Source organism: Geotrypetes seraphini, chromosome 11 (genome assembly GCF_902459505.1).
Source record: "Geotrypetes seraphini chromosome 11, aGeoSer1.1, whole genome shotgun sequence".
Taxonomy (NCBI): Eukaryota; Metazoa; Chordata; class Amphibia; order Gymnophiona; family Dermophiidae; genus Geotrypetes; species Geotrypetes seraphini.
Window position 1 is genome coordinate 75211695 of NC_047094.1, and position 24815 is coordinate 75236509.

The 24815-nt window shown below is 42.3% G+C and overlaps 1 long non-coding RNA gene across 1 annotated transcript in view; it reads right to left on the bottom strand.

Moving 5' to 3' along the window:
* Nucleotides 1–5822: 5822 nt before the first annotated feature.
* The window catches only part of LOC117368947, a 132138-nt gene continuing 113145 nt past the window's right edge, over nt 5823–24815 (bottom strand). The window contains exon 5 of the long non-coding RNA XR_004541041.1: nt 5823–7626. This is a non-coding gene — a long non-coding RNA (uncharacterized LOC117368947). The remainder of the gene's footprint in view (nt 7627–24815) is intronic.

Consider the following 24815-nt stretch of genomic DNA (forward strand, 5'->3'; position numbering starts at 1 on the left):
GGATCCTTTCGAGTAGTACTGTGTTCTTCTTCATGTACGGCGGCCAGTGCTAGACGCAGTATTCCAGGTGGGGGTGTACCATGGCCCGGTACAGCAGCATGATAACCTTCTCTGATCTGTTCGTGATCCCCTTCTTAATCATTCCTAGCATTCTGTTCACCCTTTTTGCCGCGGCCATGCATTGTGTGGACGGCTTCATTGACCTGTCGACCAGTACTCCCAAGTCTCTTTCCTGGGGGGTCTCTCCGAGTTCTGCACCAGACATCCTGTATTCGTGTAAAAGATTTTTGTTATATCCTGGCTCAGACCTTTGACTGAAGAAACCAGGAGCTTTCCTGTTGTATGCTGAGGCCATGAGATTGAATATCAGCCACCTCTAGCATTTCATAATGCAGTTGAATGCTGTCTGGGACAAGGATCATTCCCCTGGTACCAGGGTCAGGTGGCTGAAATAATCAGCCTGGATATTGTCTATTCTCACTATATGAGCTGCTGTAATAGCCTGCAGATGGGTCTCTGCTTAGCTAAACAGTAATTAGGCCTCCACCTGCAGTGGAGTGCTCTTGGTTCCCCCTTGATGTACACCACAGCTGTGGCATTGTCTGAGAAGATCCTGACTGTTGCAGCCACATCTGAAAGAACTGTAGTAGAACCAACTGAATGGCTCTCAATGCCAAACTAATGAAGGGCCATTCCCTCTGTGAGAGCAACCATTACCCCTGTACTGGATGACCCTCGCCATGACCCCCAAACACATAGAGACTGGCATCTGTTGTCAAGATCACCCACCAAGACTCTAAGTAACGAGGGATGCCTCTGGATAACGATTCTGGCTGAAGCCACCTCTTTAGCCTCTGTCGCGCTTCTATTATCCAGGATAATTGCTATTAGAGATAGTCTTTCTGAAGCAACCAACGCACCCCTAAAGTGCTCTGCAGGGGAAGAGGTGGGTCTCACCCACGAAATCACCTTTATGGTCGCTACCACAGACCCTTGTACCTGCAGGTAATGCCAAGTCTTTGATATCGTTGCACCAAGATCTCTAGTATCTGACATCTGAGCTTAGGTTTGCGTGACTCTGGAAGAAAAACTTGGTCTTCTTTTGTGTTGAACTGAACCCCCAAGTACTCTAGACACTAGGTTGGCTCCAAATGGCTCTTTCTGAAATGTATAATCCACCACAGCTCTTGTAGGAGCTGCTCTACCTGCAACACTGCCCTCTTCCAAAAAGCATCTGATCCTTTAAAGGGAGCTTGTTTAAGATGGCTTTGGATGCCAAATCTCTTGCCCACCACCTGATCCAGACCATTTTGTGTTTGGAAATTGAATAAGCTGATACTTTGCTCATGACCATGAGCATGATGTAAATAGTGTCTGCCACATAGTCTGCCTCAGCCAGCACCAACACCCCCCCACCCCCATCCCGTGGCCAGATTCTGGTGAAGCATCTTATGGCAGGCTTACACCACAAAGGATGCCATAGCTTTAAGGCCTAAGGTCAATGCCTCAAACTGTCTTTTGAGGATTAAGTCCACTTAGCAATCCTGGGAATCCTTCAGGACCACTGCAATTCACTAGGCAGAGAAGGTCTCTCAGTCACTTGTGCTACCACAGAATCCACCTTAGAAGGAGGTAAACAATTGCTGGAAAGCAGAAGTCATGGGATATAATTTCATCATCACTCTGGACCACGACAGAGGACCTTCTGGCAATTTCCAGTGCTCCAGTATCATCCTGGTAATTTGTGGTTGTGAAGGAAACAATTGGATTGTGACTTAGTAATACTTAGCAGTGAGAGCTGGGTAGCAGAGACCTACTGGGACTCTAGATCCAACTCCCGCAAAGAAATTGAAATGACCTCAGATATATCCACCAGTCTCAACAGCCTGAGCAGCGTTGAATCCTCTCCCTAGTTCAGGGCTAACACCGACCCCTGGTTGTCTGCCCCAAGCTGAGATCCAGAATCATCTGAGGATGCATGATGGGAAAGCAGTGGAATCACATATGACCCCCAAATTGTCCCAGTCCTATTCCAACTGGATCTCTGGCTCCTGCAGCTCTAAAAGCTGCTGCAAGACCTTGCTCTGTGGAGGTAAGCTCCTTTGAGCACTGCCTGGCTGGCTCACAGATGGAGCTGACAACCCTTTATACTTCTGGTAAGTCACAAAATTTGGGTGAAAGACCTGATCTGGAACTTCCGGGGACCTCTATCGGTCTACCACATGTCTTCTTTCAGGGTCAAGGGCATCTATGCAAAAGCACTTCGCTGGCAATGCCGAGTCAGAATTTACAAGCTCTAATAGGGCTTTAAGACTCGAATCTCAAGCTTTCTGCCCCTGCTGACCCATGGAGAGACCAAAGGGGCTAAAAGCCCATGGCTCCTGCCCCCCCCTTACATGCCCCACACCACACGGGACAAGGATGCTCCTCAGCTGACCATCCAGCACAAAACTGACATAATATGGGATCTAAAGTACTACCTGAGGGGTCCATAAGACTTTATTTCCACCAAAACTGAGGCAATCTGAGGCAGAAGGAGGCTTCTAACAATAAAATCGGGATTCTAAGATGGCCATAGCAGCAGCATTTTGGTGCCAGAAAACAGCCTTTGGGAGCAAAACTAAGAGTTGAAAAACACTCAAAATATGATTTTGGAGGTGGAGGATCCTTGGAACACCCTCAGAAACCTCTAGTTTTATCTAAATCAGACCCACCCATATTTTCCCATAGACAGTAATGAACTGTACTCATAACTGTCATCTGTTGTGCCTGCATCAGCTTTTCACTGTAGCTGATAATGGAGAAGGAATGTCTGCATCAGACAAGGAAGTGTGCCTACAGCAGCTTGTTTCTTCGGGCTGATTTTTATTTAGGTTCCAAAACCTGAAACCCTCGACCCTTCACTCTCCCACACAATTCTTTGGGAGGAGTTGTGGGGGGGAACATTCAGTAGACCTCCACCAAGCCTCCTGGCCAATTGTGGGATCAAATCAGCCTGCATTCAAGCACCTGACTCCGCAGGGGCGAGCACCGCGCCCAGGGGACATAACCCTGAGCTCCCAAGTGGTAACACAGGCTGGCCAGGCAGGTGCACTTTTAAAAGTGTGGTACTCCTTACTATAGACCCCGTCTGACCCTTCTCTCTGGCAGATCTGTCCCAGGACTAGTGCTGCCCGATTCACGATTCAAATCGGTTCACCGATTCACTTCGGGTGAATCGATTTTAATCGGTTCAAAACAAAAAAAAAACGGCTTCCCGATTCACCTGACCCTCTCCCCTCGTCCCCTAAAGCAGGAGTGGCAGCTGCCGCACCTGCTTTAGAAGGCGAGGGGGAAGGGTCAGTCGGGAAGTGCTGCTGTCGGCTTCCCCCCCTCCCCGGCGTCCAGCTTCCAGCTCCCACCCCCTCGGCCTTCTGCTCCCCCCCGGCCTCCCCTCACTGTTTACCTTCCAGCCGGAACAGCCTGCAAACAAGATCGTGGTGTTAGCGATCTTAGTACCGCTTTGGAGCTGGTTCCTCCGTCGCGGTCCCGCCCCTCCTCTAACATCAGAGGAGGGACCACGATGGAGGAACTAGCTCCGAAGCGGTACTAAGATCGCTAACACTGCGATCTTGTTTGCAGGCTTTTCCGGCTGGAAGGTAAACAGTGCGGGGAGGCAAGGGGGGAAAACGGAAGGCCAGGGGGGTGGAAGCCGGATGCTGGGGGGGGAGGGAGTGAGCAGTCCTTCGGGGTGGGACAGGCAGGCCTTCAAAGGGGGGTGGACAGGCCTTCAGGAGTGGGATAGGCTTTCAAGGGGGGACAAGCCTTCAAGGGGGGGAGACAGGCCTTCAAAGGGGGGGACAGGTTTTCAAGGGGGGGGACAGGCAGGCCTTCAGGGGTGGGATAGGCTTTCAAGGGGGGGATAGGCATTCAAGGGGGGGACAAGCCTTCAAGGGGGGAGGCAGGCCTTCAAAGGGGGACAGGTCTTCAAGGGGGGGGGACAGGCAGGCCTTCAGGGGTGGAATGCAGACTTTAAGGGGGGACAAGCCTTCAATGGGAAAAGAGGCCTTCAGGGATGGTGGCACAGGCCTTTAGGGGTGGGATGCAGGCCTTCAAGGGGAGACAGACCTTCAAGGGGGGACAGACCTTCATGGGAAGGAGGCCCTGCTTTAGAAGTACACAGAGGGAGGGAAGGGGGGTTCAAAGAGATGTGTATATGCTGTACTTTGGGGAGGAAGAAATGGGTCTGAAAATAGAGGAGAGGGAGAGAGGGAGAGAAATGATGGACAATGGGATTTAGGGAGGGAAGGAACAGAAAGGGAGAGAAGTTGGATGCAAGGGATGGTATGGAGGGGGGGATGGAGATACTGGATAGGAGGGTAGTTGGGAAAAGAAAGGGAGAGATGGTGGACCCTGGGGCGGTGGGGAAGGAAGGAGAGATGCTGGATGAAAGGGTAGTTAAGAAAAGGTGGATCTGTGGAGGGAGACGAAAAAAAGGAAAGATGCCAGACCTCCTGGGGAGGGAAAAGAAACGGAAGGGGAGGACAGAGATGGAAGATGAATGGTTAGCAGGGAGAAAGAAGAAAGAAGGAGACCCTGGCAAGCAAGTTATCAGAAGACAACCAGAGCCTGAGACCAACAAAATTTGAATAATGTGGTAATGGGGAGTAGATAGAAGGAAATAGGAAGATGGGAAAGGAGTGAGATGGGAAATGGGAGCGCTAGGGACTGAGAGGATATGGAGAATGGAGAGGTAGCTGAAAATTTAAAAAGAAGGGTGAGAAAGAGGGCAAGATTTGAGTAGAGAAAGGCAAAAAATAAAAGAAAAAGTTAAGGAGGGAATGGAACAAGAGAGAAAAGTAGAAAATTGGACAGCAGATACTAGAAAGAAAATTAGTGGAAGATAGAAAAAAAGCAAAAAGAGAAACTGGGACCAAGATGATGGAAAAGCAAAATAACCAGACAACAAAAGGTAGAAAAACTAATTTTATTTTCTGTTTTGTGATTGCAATATGTCAGATTTGAAAAGTGTATCCTGCCAGAGCTGGTGTTAGACCGCAAACGTGAGCTAGGATTTAACAGAGAGAGGAAAAGTCTTTTTTGTTTTTTTATTTTGTTTACACCACAGCACCAGTGTGGTTAGGAGAAGGCAAAGGGGGTGAAGAGGCTGTAAAATAAACCCACCAGGATGTTTGAAAAAAACAAACAAACACCCAATATGGGCAGGAAAATAGAATCGAATCGAAAAACCAATTCAATAGGCTGAATCGAATCGAATCGAAATTTTTTTTCTTAAATCAGGCAGCACTACCCAGGACTACTGGGAACCTCTTGGCACAGGGAAGCCTCAAAAGAAGATCAGATTAAAACCTGAAAATAAATAATCTAGGGCATAGCAGATAGAAAGACATCTTCTCAACTCATTTGCAGAGTTAAAAATTGAGGTGAGGGGCACTGCCTGGAGAGACATGGGGGCAGAGAGAAGAAAATGATCAATATCTTCTATAAGCAATTCGTGAGTTGGGCTGCTTAATCCATCCATAAGGAATCGTATGCTGCACAGAAATTTCCTGTTTAGTGGTTTAATTTTGCAAATAATATGTGCTGGCACTTCCCACAGACCTCCCCTAAATCTGTAACATATACTGTATATATAAACTTTGATGGCATGTTTTGTGTATATGGTTATGGGTACAACCCTCAGAAATTAAGGGAAAAAATCCTGCTTATGCAGACAGTACTACCAGTGAGCATGTAAGCATCTTTGAATTTCATGCATATTATCCTGTCAATAGGGAAGAATAGTGAACTAACCAGAGACCATAAGGACAAAAAACAGAATCTTGGAGCTAAATATGTTATTTATTCTATATGCTACGGTTCAATTTTATTATTATTGTGATATATTTTGGCACTAATTGGAACCGATTACCCATAAAACATATAACTACGTTTAGCTGCAACATCAAGGGGTGCATGAACCTACTACTACTACTATTGTTTCTATAGTGTTACCAGACATACGCAGCGCTGTACAGAATCACAAAGAAGACAGTCCCTGCTTGAAAGAGCTTACAATCTAAACAGACAAGATAGACAAACAGGATGTCATGGATACAGTTAAGGGGAATGGTTATGGATTGAAGGTTATATAAAAAATGTGGGAGAGGCTTGGGTGGCATGTCAGAGAGTCAGGCACACAGGTTATAGAATACTATCATTTATGCGCCTAACTGCCCACAGCTGAGTGAGCATTTACACCAGCCATTGAGCTGGCATAAGTGTCTGCACCTAAAGACAAGTGTGTAAATACAGACTTATGCTAGTATTCTATAATAGTAGTTTTACGCACAACTGCTGTTATAAAATTTGTGCTTAGCACGTATCATCCCAGAACTTAAATTTCAATCATCTTTTGAGAATTTACCCCTAAATGTACTGTATATACAGGTGGTTTTGCTGTTAAATGCCCTACTGAAAATTTACCTAAGTTATACATTACTTGGTGACCTAAGTACAAACTATAAAGTCAATACAGTTTCATGAATTTCAATTTTCAGAAGAGAGACAGAACAAAAGATGAAGGGTGGTGTTAGCTTGTGCAATAATGCTGGAAATACAGAATATGACAAAATGAAACCCAAAAATGAGCGATGTAGTGAAAGAGAGAGTAAGAAAAGGAAAAAAGAAAGGAAATGTATGGGAGTCATTCACTTTCACCAAAAGGAATAGTAAATAAAGATCTTTGGATCTTTTGAGACGCGAGTGGCGTCCGTATGAGAGTGCGATCGGGCTTGATACACCCTGAGGCAGCTTGACAGTGAAACGCTGGCCATCGTTGGTGTTCCGATCTTTAAAGGAGAAAGTTAAGTTATCATTATCTTCTTCCATATCACTCGATTCTGAAAGTAATTTTTCAACACATTGCTATGACCATCAAAGTAGGAGGTTTTATGCCAGTGAAGTGATCGCCCGAACACCGCTATTCCACCATTGTGGAGGTGGGCGGGCCCCTGTCTGAGGCTTTTTCCTTCGCTTAAGATTGGTTTTTGCTGATATCTTTATTTACTATACCTTCATTTTTCCTTTTGGTGAAAGTGTTTTTTGTGATTATTAGTGATATTCACCATATCCGAGTTTTTTTTTTTTGCTATAATTTTGGGAGTCATTCACTTAACAGCATGCACTCATGTCATTATCACCCATTATCTATCATTGGGACCATTTTATACAATGGACCTTGCAGAAGATAATATGCAATAATGGTATTAGTGTACACTGTTAGATATGAAGGAAAATAAAGCCATGAAGTATGGAGGAAAGAGAGGCACACACAAAGGGATAGTGAAAAGATAAGAGATAGCCTCTTGTAACGTTACAATAAATGAATCCTCCTTCCTTACTCTCAGAGTCTTTTCCAAAGTAGTAGTCAGGGAGTATGATCTTCCTGTATGCAACAAGCTTCCTGTGATGAGCTCTGTGGACCAGATTGATGAGGGAAGAAACGTTTAAGAGGGAGATGCCAGGGAACTCCATGAAGGTGAATAACAGGGTTGGTGGGTGATTTATGACCCATGGAGGTGTCACCCTTAAGGTATGCATTTGTCCTAGTTCTGGAAGAACAGTCTTACTTTCATTACTTCTGGCCTGAAAAGAAAGTAAACATAAATTAATCTATCCCTCACTTGCATTATAATGGAGCTATTCAACCCATCCCCTATCCTTAAATGCCCTCAAAATGCCAAGCCAGAAACTAGAAATGAGCCAGAATCAGATCATAAGTTATAAAAATACCTCTTCTTCAGCCTCTTGGATGCAATCAAAAATGAACAGCATTTTGACCCCTTGCTCAGGGCTGTTTAACCACTAGGTAGAGTAGGTGACTGCCTTAGGATACCTTTTCTAGGGGAGCAGCAAAGAACTGCTACAGGCCCAGTCAAACAACAGGTCTTGACAGTCATTCAAACTCAAGAAAGGGGAAAGGTGATGGGATATAATATACTGCTTTCTGTTGTTACAATCAAAGCAATTTGCATGTTATATACAGTCTCGATTATCCAACATAAACGGGACCAACCCATTGTTGGATAAATTAATAGTTAGATAATATTAAAAATGATGGTAACCCCTTAAAAATGCACAGAAAACAGCAAAGATACTTACCTGTAGCAGGTGTTCTCTGAGGACAGCATGCATATATTCTTACATGTGGGTGACTTCATCCACAGAACCTGATACAAACACCTTCAAGGTCACTATTATTTAAAATTTTTAGTCAGTGCCAATACCGCAAGCATCGTTCATGGGATCATCAGCTTAGTAATAAAACTAAGAAGCCAACTAAGGGAGATGGGTGAGTTGTGAGAAAATACGCCTGCTGTCCTTGGTGAACACCTACTACAGGTATCTTTGCTTTCTCATGAGGATAGGCATGGCATAATATTCTCACATGTGGGGCTCCTAAGCTGCCAGGATCTTGTCTCCTTGAAGAGGTTAAATAATGAATATACAGGAGCCTGACAAAACCACAAAGGGTTGGAGGAAAAGTTAGCTTTAAGTAGAGAATAGATTTTGCAGAACTGTTACCCAAACCAATTGTCTCTTCTGGAGTTGTGTTCTAAATAGTAGTGAGAAGTAAATGAATGGATTGAGGATCAAATAGCCACTTTGCTGATTTCTTCAATAGATGTAGAGAGAAAATAAGCCACCGAGGCAGCCATAGCCCATATATTGTGGGCTGTCACACGGCCAATATAGTGTCAAACCAGCTTGAGTATACGTAAAGGAGATTCAGTCTGCTAGCCAAATATAGATGGTTCTTTTGGATATAGCAACTCCTAGCCTATTAGGTAGCAAAGAGCTAAGGGGACCCTCTATGTAGCTTAGTGTAGTCCAGGTAGTACATCAGATCACATTTGCATTCTAAGATGTGAAGGACTGATTCTCCAGGGTAAAAATGTGGCTTTGGAAAAAAACAACAACAAGCAAAACAATAGATTGGTTGAGATGGAATTCTGAAACTTCTTTAGGGAGGAATTTTGAATGTATTCAAAGGACTACTCTGTTATGATAGAACATTGTATAGGGAGAATCCGATACTAGAGAGTGATATTGAAGTTGTATTTTCTCAAACCCTGGACACTTTTGTATTCTGTACATTGTATCAATTTTTTAAGCAGCTACCTGAACTGATAGAGGGGTCTCCCAGTTCTTAAATAGGATATCTTTCATGCCCCTTTGTAAGGGTACCTTGATATAGTCATTTGGTGGTGATTCAGTCAAGAAGCTAAAAAAGCTCTGAGTGAGATTCTTCCTTCTCTCCATTTTATTGAAAATATGTTTATTAAGTTTAGATAAACATAACTCTGTCTTGATTGTAAGCTCTTCTGAGCAGAGACTGTCTATTGTATGTTAAAATGTACAGTGCTGCATATGCCTTTCAGCGCTATAGAAATAATAAATAGTAGTAATAGTCTTCATTTTAATGGATGACTTTAATATTACAAGAGGGTTGTAACACAAAAAACACTTAACATTTTGTTAACTCCTATTCCTAAGACAACAGGAGCAGATCTTTCTAAACCTGAAAACTTTAGACCAATAGCAACTATGCCATGGATTGATAAATTGCTTGAATTAATTGTTAATTATCAATTGAATAAATCTGTCACTCAAGTTAGAGTATTACATTACACTCAGCATGGTTTTAGAGTATTTCATAGTACGGAGACACTATTGTTAGAGGTGGCTTCAGCTGTGCAGGAGCACTTAATCATGGGGGCAACAGGCAGTGTGGATCATCAGTTAAGGCTATATAGGTTGATTGAATTGGGTATTTATGGTAATGTTCGTGGGGTGAGCAGGGAAACTACAGACCAGTGAGTCTGACCTTGGTCCGGGAAAGATGGTAGAGGTGCTGATAAAGGATCACATCATTGAGCACCTTGACGGATACGATCTGATGAGGACCATCCAGCATGGCTTCAGCAAAGGAAGATCTTGCTTGATGAACTTGCTGCACTTCTTCGAGGGAGTAAACAGGCGGATAGACAAGGGTGACCCAGTCGACATTGTATATCTCAATTTTCAGAAGATGTTCGACAAGGTTCCGCATGAACGACTACTTTGAAAAATTGCGAGCCACGGAATCAAGGGTGAAATATTCATGTGGATTAAAAACTAGCTGGCAGATAGGAAACAGAGAGTGGGAGTAAATGGAAAATACTCGGACTGGAAAAGCGTCACGAGTGGAGTGCCGCAGGGTTTGGTGCTTGGACCCGTGCTCTTCAACATATTTATAAACCATCTGGAAATTGGTACAATGAGTGAGGTGATTAAATTTGCAGACAATACGAAGTTATTCAGAGTAGTGAAGACGCAGGACAATTGTGAAGACCTGCAACGTGACATAAACACGTTCGAGAAATAGGCCATGACATGGCAAATGAGGTTCAACGTGGAAAAGTGTAAATTGATGCATGTAGGTAACAAAAATCTTATACACGAATACAGGATGTCTGAGGCAGTACTTGGAGAGACCCCCCAGGAAAGAGACTTGGGAGTACTGGTCGATAAGTCAATGAAAATGTCCATGCAATGCGCGGCAGCGGGGAAAAGGGCGAACAGAATGCTAGGAATGATTAAGAAGGGGATCAGGAACAGATCGGAGAAGGTAATCATGCCGCTGTACCGGGCCATGGTACGCCCCAATCTGGAATACTGCGTCCAGCACTGGTCACTGTACATGAAGAAGGAGGGAGAACAAGAGAGCATTCTCTAAAGTTGAAAGGGGATAGATTCCGTACAAACGTAAGGAAGTTCTTCTTCACCCAGAGAGTGGTAGAAAGCTGGAATGCTCTTCCAGAGGTTGTTATAGGGGAAAACACCCTCCAAGGATTCAAGACAAAGTTAGACAAGTTTCTGCTGAACCAGAACGTATGCAGGTAGGGCTGGTCTTGGTTAGGGCAGTGGTCTTTGAACTAGGGGCTGCCGCGGGAGTGGATTGCTAGGCACGATGGCCCACTGGTCTGACCCAGCAGCGGCAATTCTTATGTTCTTAATAGTTGAAAGGATTTTTAGAAGGAAGAACATATCAAGTAGCAAGAGGCACTGAATTATCTGAAATATGGAAAGCTAGATGTGGTGTTCCTCAAAGTTCACCCTTATCACCTTCCTTATTTAACATATATATGAGTGAATTAGGAAAAATCTTTTCAAATTTAGGGTACATAGTATATACTTATGCAATTGACATATTTCTACTTTGTCCACTTATGGAAGTGACTATAAATGTTCCTAAATATAGCAGTCAAGTTATAGGCAAAGTTACTAATTGGTCTAGGAAAATCTTTTTAAAAAAAGAATATAGCTAAGAAAAAACTTATTGGTTTTGGAAATCACGAGAGTATCTATATGAATGAAGTAAAATTAATATCTGGTGAAGTTTTGAGAATAGTTAATGCAGAAAACCAAGATGGTGACAGAGAAGGTTTCATATCTAAAGGCTCTCCCCCTTTCACTATTCAAAAAGGAAAAGTTTCTACTTTAGGGCTTACAGCCTGTTGAATTTACTTTTGATGATATGCCGAAGAGGAGAGGGAGGCAGAGGACAGCTTCTCCCACTTCCACTGCTACCTCCAAGCCACGGCAAACAGCAATAATCACCTTTGCTGTGCCTGTTACTCTGGGTGCATCTGAAGTCAGGGGTGGCAAGACCCCCAACTTGGACTATGAGACATCGTTGAGCCCGACGGGACCTGGGAAGCCTCCACGGCCTGGAGAAATTTAGGGCAGTCCGACATCGCAGTGGGAGACGTTGGGAGTTTTTCACCAACTGCACTGCCGGCTTCTACTCTGACCCTGGAAGGAATTGCATCAGAGAGGAGTGTCTCGATGGAGACGCTCTCATGTGGAGGATCTGGCTCTCAGATGGCACCAGGAGGTGTTGAAGACTTATAGTATGAACTTGACTTCAGCTTCAGAAATTTCTCCTGTTCTACCCCTAAAGCCACTTGTGAAGCCTGCAGTTATGGACATGGATGCACTTTGGGGAGCCATTGAAAACCTGCACCAGGTTTGCTCCTTGTTCATTGTTCCTATCATGGATTCCACTAAACAAATAAAAACTTTGTAGGAGAAAATACAGCAACAGTCAGTCAGAATAGATCAGGTTGAAAAATTGGTTTCTGAAATTAAAACTCAAACTGGTCAACAGTTAAGAGACAGAAATACACTATTTAGGAAGATAAAAAATCTAGAGAATGCAAATGTATACTTTTTTAGAGAGTTTTCATCTGGAGAGGAGAGTTAGACAAGGATGTCCCTTGTCTCCTTCGCTTTTTAATATTGTTCTGGAACCCTTGTTGTTGGCTATACAGCAGGCAAAAGAGATACAGGGGATTCCTTATGCAGTTCAGGAATATAAGATCTCTGCTTATACAGATGATATCTTGCTTCATTTGACAAATCCAGAATCCACCATTCTGCATTTACTGCAACTGACCAATTTGGTAAATTTTCTGGATATAAAATAAATTGGAGAAAATCAGAGGTTTTTCCGTTAAATGTCCATTGTACAAAGGGAATATTTTATTCATTTCCTTTCCTTTGGAAGGGTGAAGGTAAAAGATATTTAGGTATTATGATTTGGAAAACAGTGGAAGACACAATGACAGTAAATGAAAAATCTCTATTGCTGAAAGTCAAAGAAATGTGTGAGCATTGGAACCCACTACATCTTTCTTGGTGGGGGAGAGTCCAAACTGTCAAAATGATGATTTTGCCTGTAGTTTGCTACCAAATGAGTATGCTGCCAGTTTATTTTCAAGGGTCCTTTTATAAAAAGTTAAACGGCATTCTTACTAAATTTCTTTGGCTGGGTAAAACTGCTAGAGTTGCTTTAGTATCTTTACAAAAACCAATTGCGGAGGGTGGGATAAATTTCCAAAATTTTTATAGATACCAACAAACTTTTATTATGCGACAGGGTATGTATTGGATCCTTCCCGAGATCTTGGAGCATCTCCCGGATTGGCTTTATTTAGAATGGCAACTCATGTCCCCATTACTATTGCATCAGCTTTTTGTCAGTGTATCTCAGCTATTCTGTTCACGTGACTCCGTTATGATTAGCCTTTTACCTTTTGACATTTAAACCCCACGGCGTCCTGCCGCCATTCCATTGAAGCATTGGAAACTTCGGCATCACGCCACAAAGCTGTTTCCTAAATTTATGGCAAGTACCCTCCCTGTGCAGTCTTTACTGTTCTCTCTCATACACAGCCTTGAATTTATGCATAGCCATTATTCTAAAGCTTTGTTATCTCTTCTTATTTTTTAGAATTATCTTCTTGTCTACATCACCCTGCTTTTCTTTGGCATTGGAATTTTTTCCATTTCTTCCCTCTGGGTTCCTTGAAAAAGACCACGAAACATGGCCCATGTTGGGACCTTCTAACAAATTTAAGTTAAGTAGGATTTCTTTATCCTTCCTGCCATTGAAAAATTTAGTCAGATATTTCAGAAGAACACCTTATTTTCAACACTTAATAGCCATACACAGTGATGGGACGGTGGGTTCGGCTATAGGAGCTTTGGCTCTTGGTCGGACTACACATATTCTGAATGTATGCCTAAGTGTTCTTTACAGTAACTGAATCTTTTTCTAAAAATAAGTTTGTGACCTTTCTTCTGAGAAGTCTTCTTTCTGTGTTACATATATTTTGCTTTGACTTCTCAGCTCTGAAAATTTTGTTTGTACAATCATCCTCACCTCTCCTATTTTTCCCATTACGATTAAGCCACGTATTGAGTATCAAGTTACCTCGTCTCTATAAGGACAATAGCATTCTTTTTTTCTACTTGTAAAACCTTACAATTTGTTAATAATTTAACATCTGAACCAATACAACAGTCCATGTTTCAATCCTTCTGGTTGAACTCCAAGATTCAAATTGGCGAGACTAAGATCCTCTGGAAGCAATGGCTGCAGGTAGGTATACATACTTTAGATGATGCACTATCAAATGGGAAGATGCTTGATTTTTCACGACTGCAACAATCATTTGGTATTCCAAAGTCTCAAGCATATAAGTGGTTGCAGTTGAAGCAAGCTATTCTGAAAGTGTTCCCTGACTGGCAAAACTTAAAAAATCAGTATAGCTTACTGGGCCTATGCTTCCAGACAGATTTGCTAGGGCATCAGGCAGCCAAGTGGTATAAATTAATATCTGTTTATATGAATAAGACACCAAAAACAAGCTTGAGAGACATTTGGAGCACTGAGATTAAGCAGCATATTTCTGCTACTCAATGGCCACAAATTTGGACTTGCAGGATGAGATGTAGTGCCGGCATCTATGAGACAAACTTGTTTTTTTTTGTTGCATAGAACTTCTGGACCCCAGTTCGTTTACAGAAGTTAGATAGTTTTAAGTCTAATAGATGCTGGCACTGTCATCTTGACATAGGGACACTGGATCATATGTTGTTCTATAGTCCCTTGATACTTAATTTTTGGAGGTCAATTTGGGGACAGATTAATATCATTCTGGAGTCGTCAATTCCATTGACATATCAGGTTGTCATATGTGGGACGTTATTGAATCTTAAGCCCCCGTTAGACCGATATAAATGCTGACTTTTCCTGATTTTGACTGGGATTGGAAAAATTATGATCGCCTCAATTTTCATTTTTAGTGGGTGAATTTATGCTTATGCTACAGGTACAAGAAAATGAACGCAGACATGTTGGGGCATAGCAATTCATTTAAATTGGTTTGGGGCCCATTGACGTCTTATATCACTTCATTATAGATGCCTTTTATCTTTACTTTTTGTTTATTTTCACACACATCCGGGGGAGTGGGGGGGGGGGTTATTTCTTTGCTTTGATGTAATGGAAGGGAAAGGGGGGTTATTCTTTATGCATTATTATTGATTATGATTATAAGTGTTTAACTTGATGATTACTGTATACAGTATATACGGTTCTGCACTTTCAATAAATAATAATAATAATAACTTTATTTTTATATACCGCCAGCTATCTTGCGACTTCTAGGCGGTTTACAATATAAGAAACTGTAAATACAATAAAGAGGACTGCACTTTCAATAAAAGTTAAAAAAAAAAAAAAAGAATGCAAATCGAAATCTTAATTTGCGACTTATTAACTTTCCTGTCTCTAGATTGTATTCTCCTAAGAAAATGTTTCAATTATTTTTGACTTCTGAAGTACTCAGAAACAAATATACCGCCACTCCAGAAACTGTATTACCTTAATCTTATTAAGGAAGAAGCAGTGGCAGAAGAACCAACCCAGGCCATGTGCCTAAGGCCCCGCCCACAAGCGGGACCTAAGGCTCCTGGGCCTATTCTGATTGGCCCAGGCGCCTTAGGCCTCACCAGTAGGCGGGGCTTTGGTTAGGCTGGGCCAATCCGGCCCCATTCGTCGGAGGACTGCCTGCCAGACGGACGGGTTAGGCACCCGTCTGTCCAGCCAACTTATCTAAAGGTACGGGGAAGGGGGGTGAGGGTGGGGGGGGTCGCCAATCGGGGGTTCTGGGGGGGGGCGGACGTTGGGGGGAGGGGGGTTTGTCGAGGGCAGGAGGGCCTGGGATCCCTCCTGCCCGTAATGTAGTGGGGGGTGGGGGTAGAGGATCGGCTGGACCAGGAGGGCTTGGGCTCCCTCCTGGCCCAAATGAGTCGGGGGGGGGACACGATCGGCGAGGCAAGAGGGCTTGGACTCCCTCTTGCCCCGAAGGAGTCGGGGAGGCAAGAGTGCTTGGGCTCCTTCTTGTCTCGATGGAGTCGGTGAGTCGGGAAGGGGGCAAAAGGGGTTGGGCTCCCTCTTGCCCCGATATGTCGGGGGTGCCGCGGTTGGCTGGGGCAAGAGGGCTTGAGCTTCCTCTTTCCCCGATGGAGTCGGGGTGTCAGGGGGGGCAAGAGGGCTTGAGCTCCCTCTTGCCCCGATGTTGTCGGGAGGGGGGGGGCGTGGTTTAATATGGCAGGAGGGCTTGGGCACCCTCCTGCCTGGATCGTTGTGGGGGGGGGGAGATTCTGTAACCGGTGTTGTTTTTGACAGACACCGGTGACAGACTGGCTCCTCCTTCGCCTAAAAGCCCTTCTGTTGGATGTTTGTGGCCTAGGCGTGTTTTTGTTTCATTATGGCTAAAAAGTGTAGACGTGCTGTGGGGGTACTTTTAGACGTAGTGGAGATTGGGCGTTTAGGCAGAGGAAGGCCATAATCAAAACATGGACGTTTGTTTTGGTTATGGACACTTTCCCTGCTTCTGGGTTGAACGTTTAGGGACTTAGACGCTTTTTTTGATTTTGCCCCTCCACGTCTTTTATGAACCTGAACAATTACAATTTTTCCTGGAAGGCAAAGCAGTTTCAAGGAACCCAGATAGTGAAGTCAATGTCTAGGAACCTGGCAAATTACAATTTTGATTAACAGTCTCCATATTTCCTTTTGCCTTTTTCTTTAATTCCAACTTCACCTTGGTTGTGATAGATTTTCTATCATCCCTCCCCCCCTTTGTGGACTGTTGTATAGTAACATGATGTTAAGATATGATCAAAAATTTTATTTTGAGGATTTGTATTTCTTTTTCAAAGTTTGTGCTTTGATGTAGATAAAAGAGAATAATAATAAAAAAGAGAATAGATAACACATCTAGAATCTTAGGTGTAATCCTGGATTCTGATTTAGAATTAAATCATCATATGAGAATGCTCTCAAAAACATCATTTTCCATCTTTGACAGCTGAGAGTTATAAGATCTATCTTGCCACAATCTAGTTTTTGAGTACTTTGTCAATTGATATTATTGCCATATTTGAATAACTGCAATTCTATTTACTGTGGAGTATCTGAAAAAGAATTCCTATGAGTGTTGGAGTTGTTACCGCCACGGCCGGTGATAAAAAAGCTTAATGCAGCTTCATAAATGGGGGGGGGGGGGGTATATGTTTTTCAAAGGATAGTCCTGGGATGATTGATGTTTGTTATCATGAGTATTGAGCATAATTATCAAAATATGCAGGCAGGGAGTACTAGGGGATTAACTAAAAGATAACTGAGGAAGCACATACCCAGGAATGGTCTGGGATAAAGTGAACACTGGATTCCAAACTGAAGTTGGAGCCATTAAATATGGTTCTCTAACTATCTTCTGCAAATAAGTACGGGATGTAAAAAAAAAAAAAAAAGTCTTTTTGGTCAATTTTTCCACAGTTTTTAGATATGTTTTTTAGATCTAGGTTTTTTTTGTCAAATTGAGGATTATTGCAAGCTATTTTGTACTAATGTTGATCCAACTTGTGGGGATTTTTTTAGTACAGCTATTTTTCTCCAGAGGTAATGACCAGAACTGGAGTTTTATCCGCTGTGCTTTTTTTCTCCTAAGATTGGTTGGAATCAATGATAATACAAGGGACCCTATTATTACAAATTAACAAAGATATAATAAATACCTCTGGGAGCTTTGATGTTCTTTTTTTCCAATGCATACATGTGTGGTAGTTAGTCTTGCACTATTCCCCAATTTGTGCAAGCTATATTGTAGTATTTTTTTATACTCCTTAAACATCTGCCATCTTGCTGAATATCTCCCACAATATATCTACTTTATATAATGGTTAATAAAATCAAGCTACTTAGGAAAGGGCTTACCAAACATGCCTTGGAGATCCTACAGCTAGTTGGGTTCAGGGTATCCCCTAATAAATATTAATGAGATTAATTTGGGAAACTTAGAAATATACAAATCTACCTATGCTTTTTCACTGTAAATATCCAGTCAAGTCAACTCACTGAGGGGTCTTGATGACATAGTTGGGAAACCCTGACTTAGAGATAAATTAGGTTGAAACAAAACAATTTCAAAAAAGAAATAAAAACCCTTCTATTCATAAAACACATAAAACCGAACTAAAACCAGCATCACCTGCAACTACTACATATGAACTTCTAATATCATGAGAACTCAGATGTAATTTCCTGCAAAATCCAACCCACTGACTTGTGTACTAGAAACATCCAGTGATGACTTGTGAGATTGGAGGTTATGAAAACCCACCAATAAATAGTGGATAAGCATGCTTAAGCTTGCATTTCAACCATATTTGCTGGAAGTTAGAGTTGCCATGAAGTTGAGATCCAAGGTAGTTAAGGGGTAAAGCTGGGAGTCATGTGTATATATTTCATTGGCAATATTAGGATCCAGCACCTAAGTCAGAAGAGTATGATGAAGTGTACTTACCTTTGTTTGGAAGGCTGACACCTACAGTCGTTATAGCAACACCCCGGGTAAAGCTAGGAGATTGTACAGCTACCTCCTGTGATGTTACTCTAAACTATACAACCTACTACCTCAACCCGAAGCATGCTTGTAGACAGAAGAGCAGGCATCCTGTGGAGCTATCAAGGTCTTCTGATAAATGCCAAACTTCGGCATACATGACTGGAAATTTCCAAATAAAGCTTTATCCTGTAGAGAAATCTGTTTTGTTAATTGAAGGAGCTTTGCACTGTGCAGTCTTGGAATCAGCATCTTGTAGCCTGGGATGGACTTACTCCAAGGGCTCCTTCTTTAAAGCTAATCAGTTTTCTTTCTTTTCTGTGTTTGCCATATCGGTCCATTTATTTATGCAGAAATACAGGTGAACAAACAATAAGTGACACCATTTTAAAATGACTGATTTCATATATTTATGATGAGTACTTGTCCCTTCATCAAGTCAGTACAGGATGCCTAATGCATTCTGCACTTATCTACTAGGAGAAGCAGAGCTTTTGAAAACTGGTCACAGATGTATTTAAAGGGGGATTTTAGAAAGGATGTTCAAACAGAAATTGAGATGTCTAGGTTGGAACATCTCAAGTTCTGCTAGTATTTTAGAACAAAATTTGCCAACATAGAGCGTATTCTAAAATACATTGAGGAATGGACTGGTTATGTGGTGGTTTATGTTCAGTATTAGTGCCAGGTTCCAGTACCAGGTTAGAACCATAAATGCCAAAAATACTGACAGGTTCAACATGGCAACATAAACATGTACTTTTCCAAAGCCATATTGCTTTGGGGGGAGGGGAGGGGAACTAATAGATGAATGGAGTGATCCCCTCTGCTGGAGCACTGCTTTTAAAGGGGCAATTTTATAACATGGCATCTCCATATAGTTATGCTAATGATACACACTGAATGACAATTCTATAACGGCATCTAAGTACCAAGATGCCATTACAAAATGCTTGCAAAACCACAGATTGGTGTGACTATGATTTGGATTATTCTTCCCAATGTGCATCACTTTGCATTTGTCCAAATTAAATTTCATCTGCTATTTGGACACCCAACCTTCCAATTTCCTAAGGTCTTCCTCCAATTTTTCACAGCTTACATGCATTTGAACACCTTTGAACAGTTTAGTGTCATCTGCAAATTTAATCACCTCACTTGTAGTTCCAATTTCAAGATCATTTATAAATAAGTTAAATAGCACCGGTTCCAGTACAGATCCCTATGGCACACCACTATTTACCCTCCTCCATTTAAAAAATGGCTATTTAACCCTACCCTTTGTTTTCTGTCTGATAACCAATTCTTAATCCACAATTAAACATTGTCTCTTATCCCATGACTCTTTAATTTTCTCAGGAGCCTTTCATGAGGAACTTTGTCAAAAGTTTTTGGAACTCTAGATGCACCTCATCGTAACATAACATAGCATAACATAACATAGCATAAAATCAGATTTCTAGACCGCATAATCTTGAAGTTCAATGCGGTTTAGAAAAGATATTTTGCTTTTAAATCCCTTAGCAGATGTAAATTCAAAAAGGGCATGAGATCTTCTAATATTTCTCTGAGAGGAAATGGAATATGAATTAACCAAATAAAGAGGAGCTTGACCATGAGCAACTTTATAATATAAACAGCCTAATTTGAAATCCAATCGGAACTGTAAAGCGGCCAGATATTTGTGATGGTCGGTATACCAAATTATAAATAAACTGGAAAAATTTATTTAAAAAAATTTATTTTATGCAATTTTGAAATTTCAATCAAGCGAAATACATACAGCTTGAATAGATCAATATAACATAATAATGAAATCATAAAATCTGGAAAAATACAATTGTTAGATATTTAGTCTACAATATTAGAGGAGATCAACAAGAAATAATTCAAATAAAATAATACAAAATACTAAGAAGCGGCATAATTCTGTGTTACCTACTGCTGGTATAGCAAGCTAAATATTATTGGCCACAATTGCTCTTCATTTTCTCAATTCAATAAATTCTAGCAGCTGTTTGGGTTAAAAAAATAAGTAACTCTTATTTTGATAAGTAATAAAACATTTTACAGGAAATTTTAACTGAAATATTCCACCCAAAGCCAGGACTCTTGGCCTTAATGCCAAGAACTCCTTCCTCCGCTTCTGGGACTTTTGAGCCATATCAGAAAATAAATGAATTTGGCCCCAAAAAACTGGTCATTCAAATGACGGAAATATAAACACATAACATAATCACGGTCATTTCCAAAGCTAAAGTAACTAGTAGAGTTCTTATCTCAGTTACCACCTCCAGTGAACTCTCTAGGAAGGTTGTCAAATCTAATTCCCCCTTTTTATCTCCTTGATTTTCAATAGGAGTAGAAGCCTCCACAGTACTTTTTAACTGCACGTAATTAATTCTTACAATCGGAAGTAAATTATCCGGTGGGATACACAATATTTCCCTAAAATATTTCCTAACCATCTCCATAGGAGAGATGACTGGAGATTTAGGAAAATTCAAAAGTCTCAAATTATTCTTCCTCAGCTGATTTTCAAAACTCTCCATTTCCCTTGCCATGTAAACCCTTTCTTTTAATAAAGCAGAGTTTGTTAGTTCAATTTCGGAGAGTTTTCCCTAAATTCTCTTTTCATTTGAACAATATCTACTCCTTGTTGCTCAAGCTTGGAAAAGACTGTTCCATAGTCAATAGATAAAGTAATAATAGCTAATTTAAGGTTAGCATTCATCACCGATATAGCTTGCCATAGTGCCTCCATGTCTATCCTTGCGGGTTTCTCCAACGCTACAAACTGTAAGCTGACTCCTCCCGAAGCACCTTCTGCCTCCAATCCGGTGTGGGGTAGATGTTCTTTTCCAGACTTGCCCTCCTCCACCAGGGTTCGAGCTGTACTCCCTCCTAAGCTGGAAAATGACACCTCCATCCTCAAGAATGTCTCCAGCTCTCCCACCACCGGTGCACTTCCGGGTTGAAGCGGCACCATCCACTGCTCAGGGCTCAAAGACGCCCCTTCTAGCTGCACGGGGTCGCCCGAGATCTCCAGGTTCCCCTCCAAGGTAGGACGCACAGACGCGCCTGAGCGGGAGAACGCCTCCGCCAAAGTTGCCTGGACCATCCGCTGCTGGGTCCCCATCGCCGCCGGAGGGTTAATGCAGGTTACACTCTTTCTCTTCCCCATTCCAAAGTAAGGGAAGATCCCGTAGCAGGTTCATCGCAGCTCAATAGCAGAGCGTTCTCTCAGGCGTCCACTTCCAACACCATCTTTAATTGATCCCTATAAACTTGAAAATTATACAGGCCTCCACAGGAAGCCAGTGCATTTCCCAAAAAAAAGGGGTTAAATGATCAAATTTCTTTAAGCCATAAATAACTGCGGTATTCTGGATGATCCTTAGTCTTAGCAATATTTTTCTTATTGCTTGCGAGGTAAATGATGTTACAATAGTCCAGCTGACTGAATAACAAAGACTGGACCAGAGATCTGAATGCAGAGATGTCAAAATAAGGTCTGATAGTATGCAATTTCCATAACATATGGAATCCCTTTCAGACCACAGCATCAACCTGGTTCTTCATAGATAATTATTGATCCAATACAATAACTAGAATTTTAATCAAGGAGTGAATCTGATATTGAATAATATTTAAAGTTAGAGATAAGAACATAAGAATTGCCGCTGCTGGGTCAGACCAGTGGTCCATCGTGCCCAGTTCACTTATGCGGCGGCCCTTAGGTCAAAGACCAGTGCCCTGAGACTAGCCTTACCTGCATACGTTCCTATTTAGCAGGAACTTGTCTAACTTTGTCTTGAATCCCTGGAGGGTGTTTTCTCCTAAAACAGCCTGCAGAAGAGCGTTCCAGTTTTCTATCACTCTCTGGGTGAAGAAGAACTTCCTTACGTTTGTACGGAATCTACCCCTTTTAACTTTAGAGAGTGCTCTCTCATTCTCTCTACCTTGGAGAGGATGAACAACCTATCTTTATCTACTGTTCACCTTTTTCGCCGCCGCTGCACATTGAACGGACGGCTTCATTGACTTGTCGACCAATACTCCCATGTCTCTTTCCTAGGGGCCTCTCCAAGTACTGCACCGGACATCCTGTATTCGTGTATACGATTTTTGTTACCGACATGCATCACCTTATACTTATCCACGTTAAACCTCATTTGCCATGTTATGGCCTATTTCTTGAGTATGTTTATATATCCCTTTGCAGGTTTTCGCAATCCTCCTGCGTCTTCACTACTCTGAATAACTTCGTATTGTCTGCAAATTTAATCATCTCACTTGTCTTACCAATTTCCAGGTCGTTTATAAATATGTTGAAGAGCACGGGTCCAAGCACCGAACCCTGTGGCACTCCACTCTTGACGCTTTTCCAGTCCAAGTATTAAGAACATAACATAAGAACATAAGCAGTGCCTCCGCCGGGTCAGACCATAGGTCCATCCTGCCCGGCAGTCCGCTCCCGCGGCGGCCCAAACAGGTCACGACCTGTCTGAATCACCATAAGGGGCTCCCTTGCCACCTTGGTTTCTCATTGAAGTCCTATCTTCCCATCGAAGTCCTAACCCTCCGGTCTTGCACATGTACGACCTGGTTGGGTTTCTATACTTATTACCTGGTTAGCTTTCTATACTTGTGTTACATCCCAGCTCCTCCCTCAGTATCCCACGATCCCTTTATTCCTCAGAAATCCGTCCAATCCCTGTTTGAATCCCTGTACCGTACTCTGCCTGATCACTTCCTCCGGTAGCGCATTCCAAGTGTCCACGACCCTTTGGGTGAAAAAAAACTTCCTTGCATTTGTTTTGAACCTATCTCCCTTCAGTTTCTCCGAATGCCCCCTCGTACTTGTTGTCCCCTTCAGTCTGAAGAATCTGTCCCTATCCACCCTCTCTATGCCCCTCATGATCTTGAAGGTCTCTATCATATCTCCCCTGAGCCTCCTTTTTTCCAGAGAGAAAAGCCCCAGCCTATCCAACCTCTTGGCGTATGGGCAGTGTTCCAGCCCTTTTACCAGTTTCGTTGCTCTCCTTTGGACTCTCTCAAGTACCACCATGTCCTTCTTGAGGTGTGGCGACCAATACTGAACGCAGTATTCCAGATGTGGACGCACCATCGCTCGATACAATGGCATAATGACTTCCCGCGTCCTGGTTGTTATGCCCCTCTTTATGATGCCCAGCATCCTGTTGGCTTTTTTCGAGGCTGCTGCGCACTGTGCAGATGGCTTCAGTGATGCATCCACCAGCACACCCAAGTCTCTCTCAAGTCTGTTGTCTCCCAACAATGTCTATTTACCCCCACTCTGTTTCCTATCTGCCAGCCAGTTTTTAATCCACGTGAGTATTTCACCCTTGATTCCATGGCTCGCAATTTTTCAAAGTACTCGTTCATGTGGAACCTTGTCGAACATCTTCTGAAAATCCAGATATACAATGTCGACTGGGTCACCCTTGTCTATCCGCCTGTTTACTCCCTCGAAGAAGTGCAGCAAGTTCGTCAAGCAAGATCTTCATCAATAATGGTTTTAATTTGCCAACTGGGAAAAGGGCTCCTGAGACTGGTACATACATCTCCAATGGGTGACATGTCTGTGTACACTGGATCTTTTCAGATTCCTAGAAGAATCTGGCATTGAAGAGCTAAATGGAGCCACTCTCCTTGTGACCATCCCCTTTGTGTTTCCATCAAATAAAGATTATATTTTAAAGACAACATAGTCACTCTCGTTCTATAACTTTGGTGCCTAATGTTAGGTGCCAAATGTGCATGTATGTTATAGAATATTAGCAGTTACACACAGCAGAGATAACAACTGGCAGTTATGCAAGTAATTGCTAGGCACTATTCTATAACATATATACCAAAGTCGCTTAGGCCTGGATTCTCTAAACAGTGCTGTTGTCAGCAGCCACTGATCGCATGTCAATAATGCGACAGTGTCATTTAGAAAATCATGCCTTCAGCAAAGAAAGGTAGGCACTAGAAATGTAGGCCATATTTTTCAAGACTTATATTTCCGGTGTCTATGTAGGCATTTTATGGCGTCTAATGCCACTTCCGGCATTAGCCACGTGCACAGTGGCATTAGGCACCGTAAAGCACCATTGAAGGCGCGATTCTGGTGCTGTTATTTAGATGAATACAAAAATAGTAACAAAATACCACTCAATCGGACCATACACATCAGTATTACAAAATTTTTCTACATACAGGCATCTTATACGGCCTCAGAAATGGAGCCTACGCATAGCAACACAGTCATAAACTGGAAAAATCTGCGTAGTTCAGATGCTCCTGCTCCAATCATTGGCCTTTAGATCTAATTTTTAAGGTATTCTTTTTTTAGTTGCTAATGTTTAATTCAATGAACCCCACACCATTCAGTGCTGAAAAAATACTTCCAAATATAATAGTACTATTTCAAGTGCTCTGTATCAAATGCTGTGTGCAGTGTCCAAATTTGAAAAACTCGACCAAAAACTTATCTTATTAGTTGAGTATTTTTCACTGTCG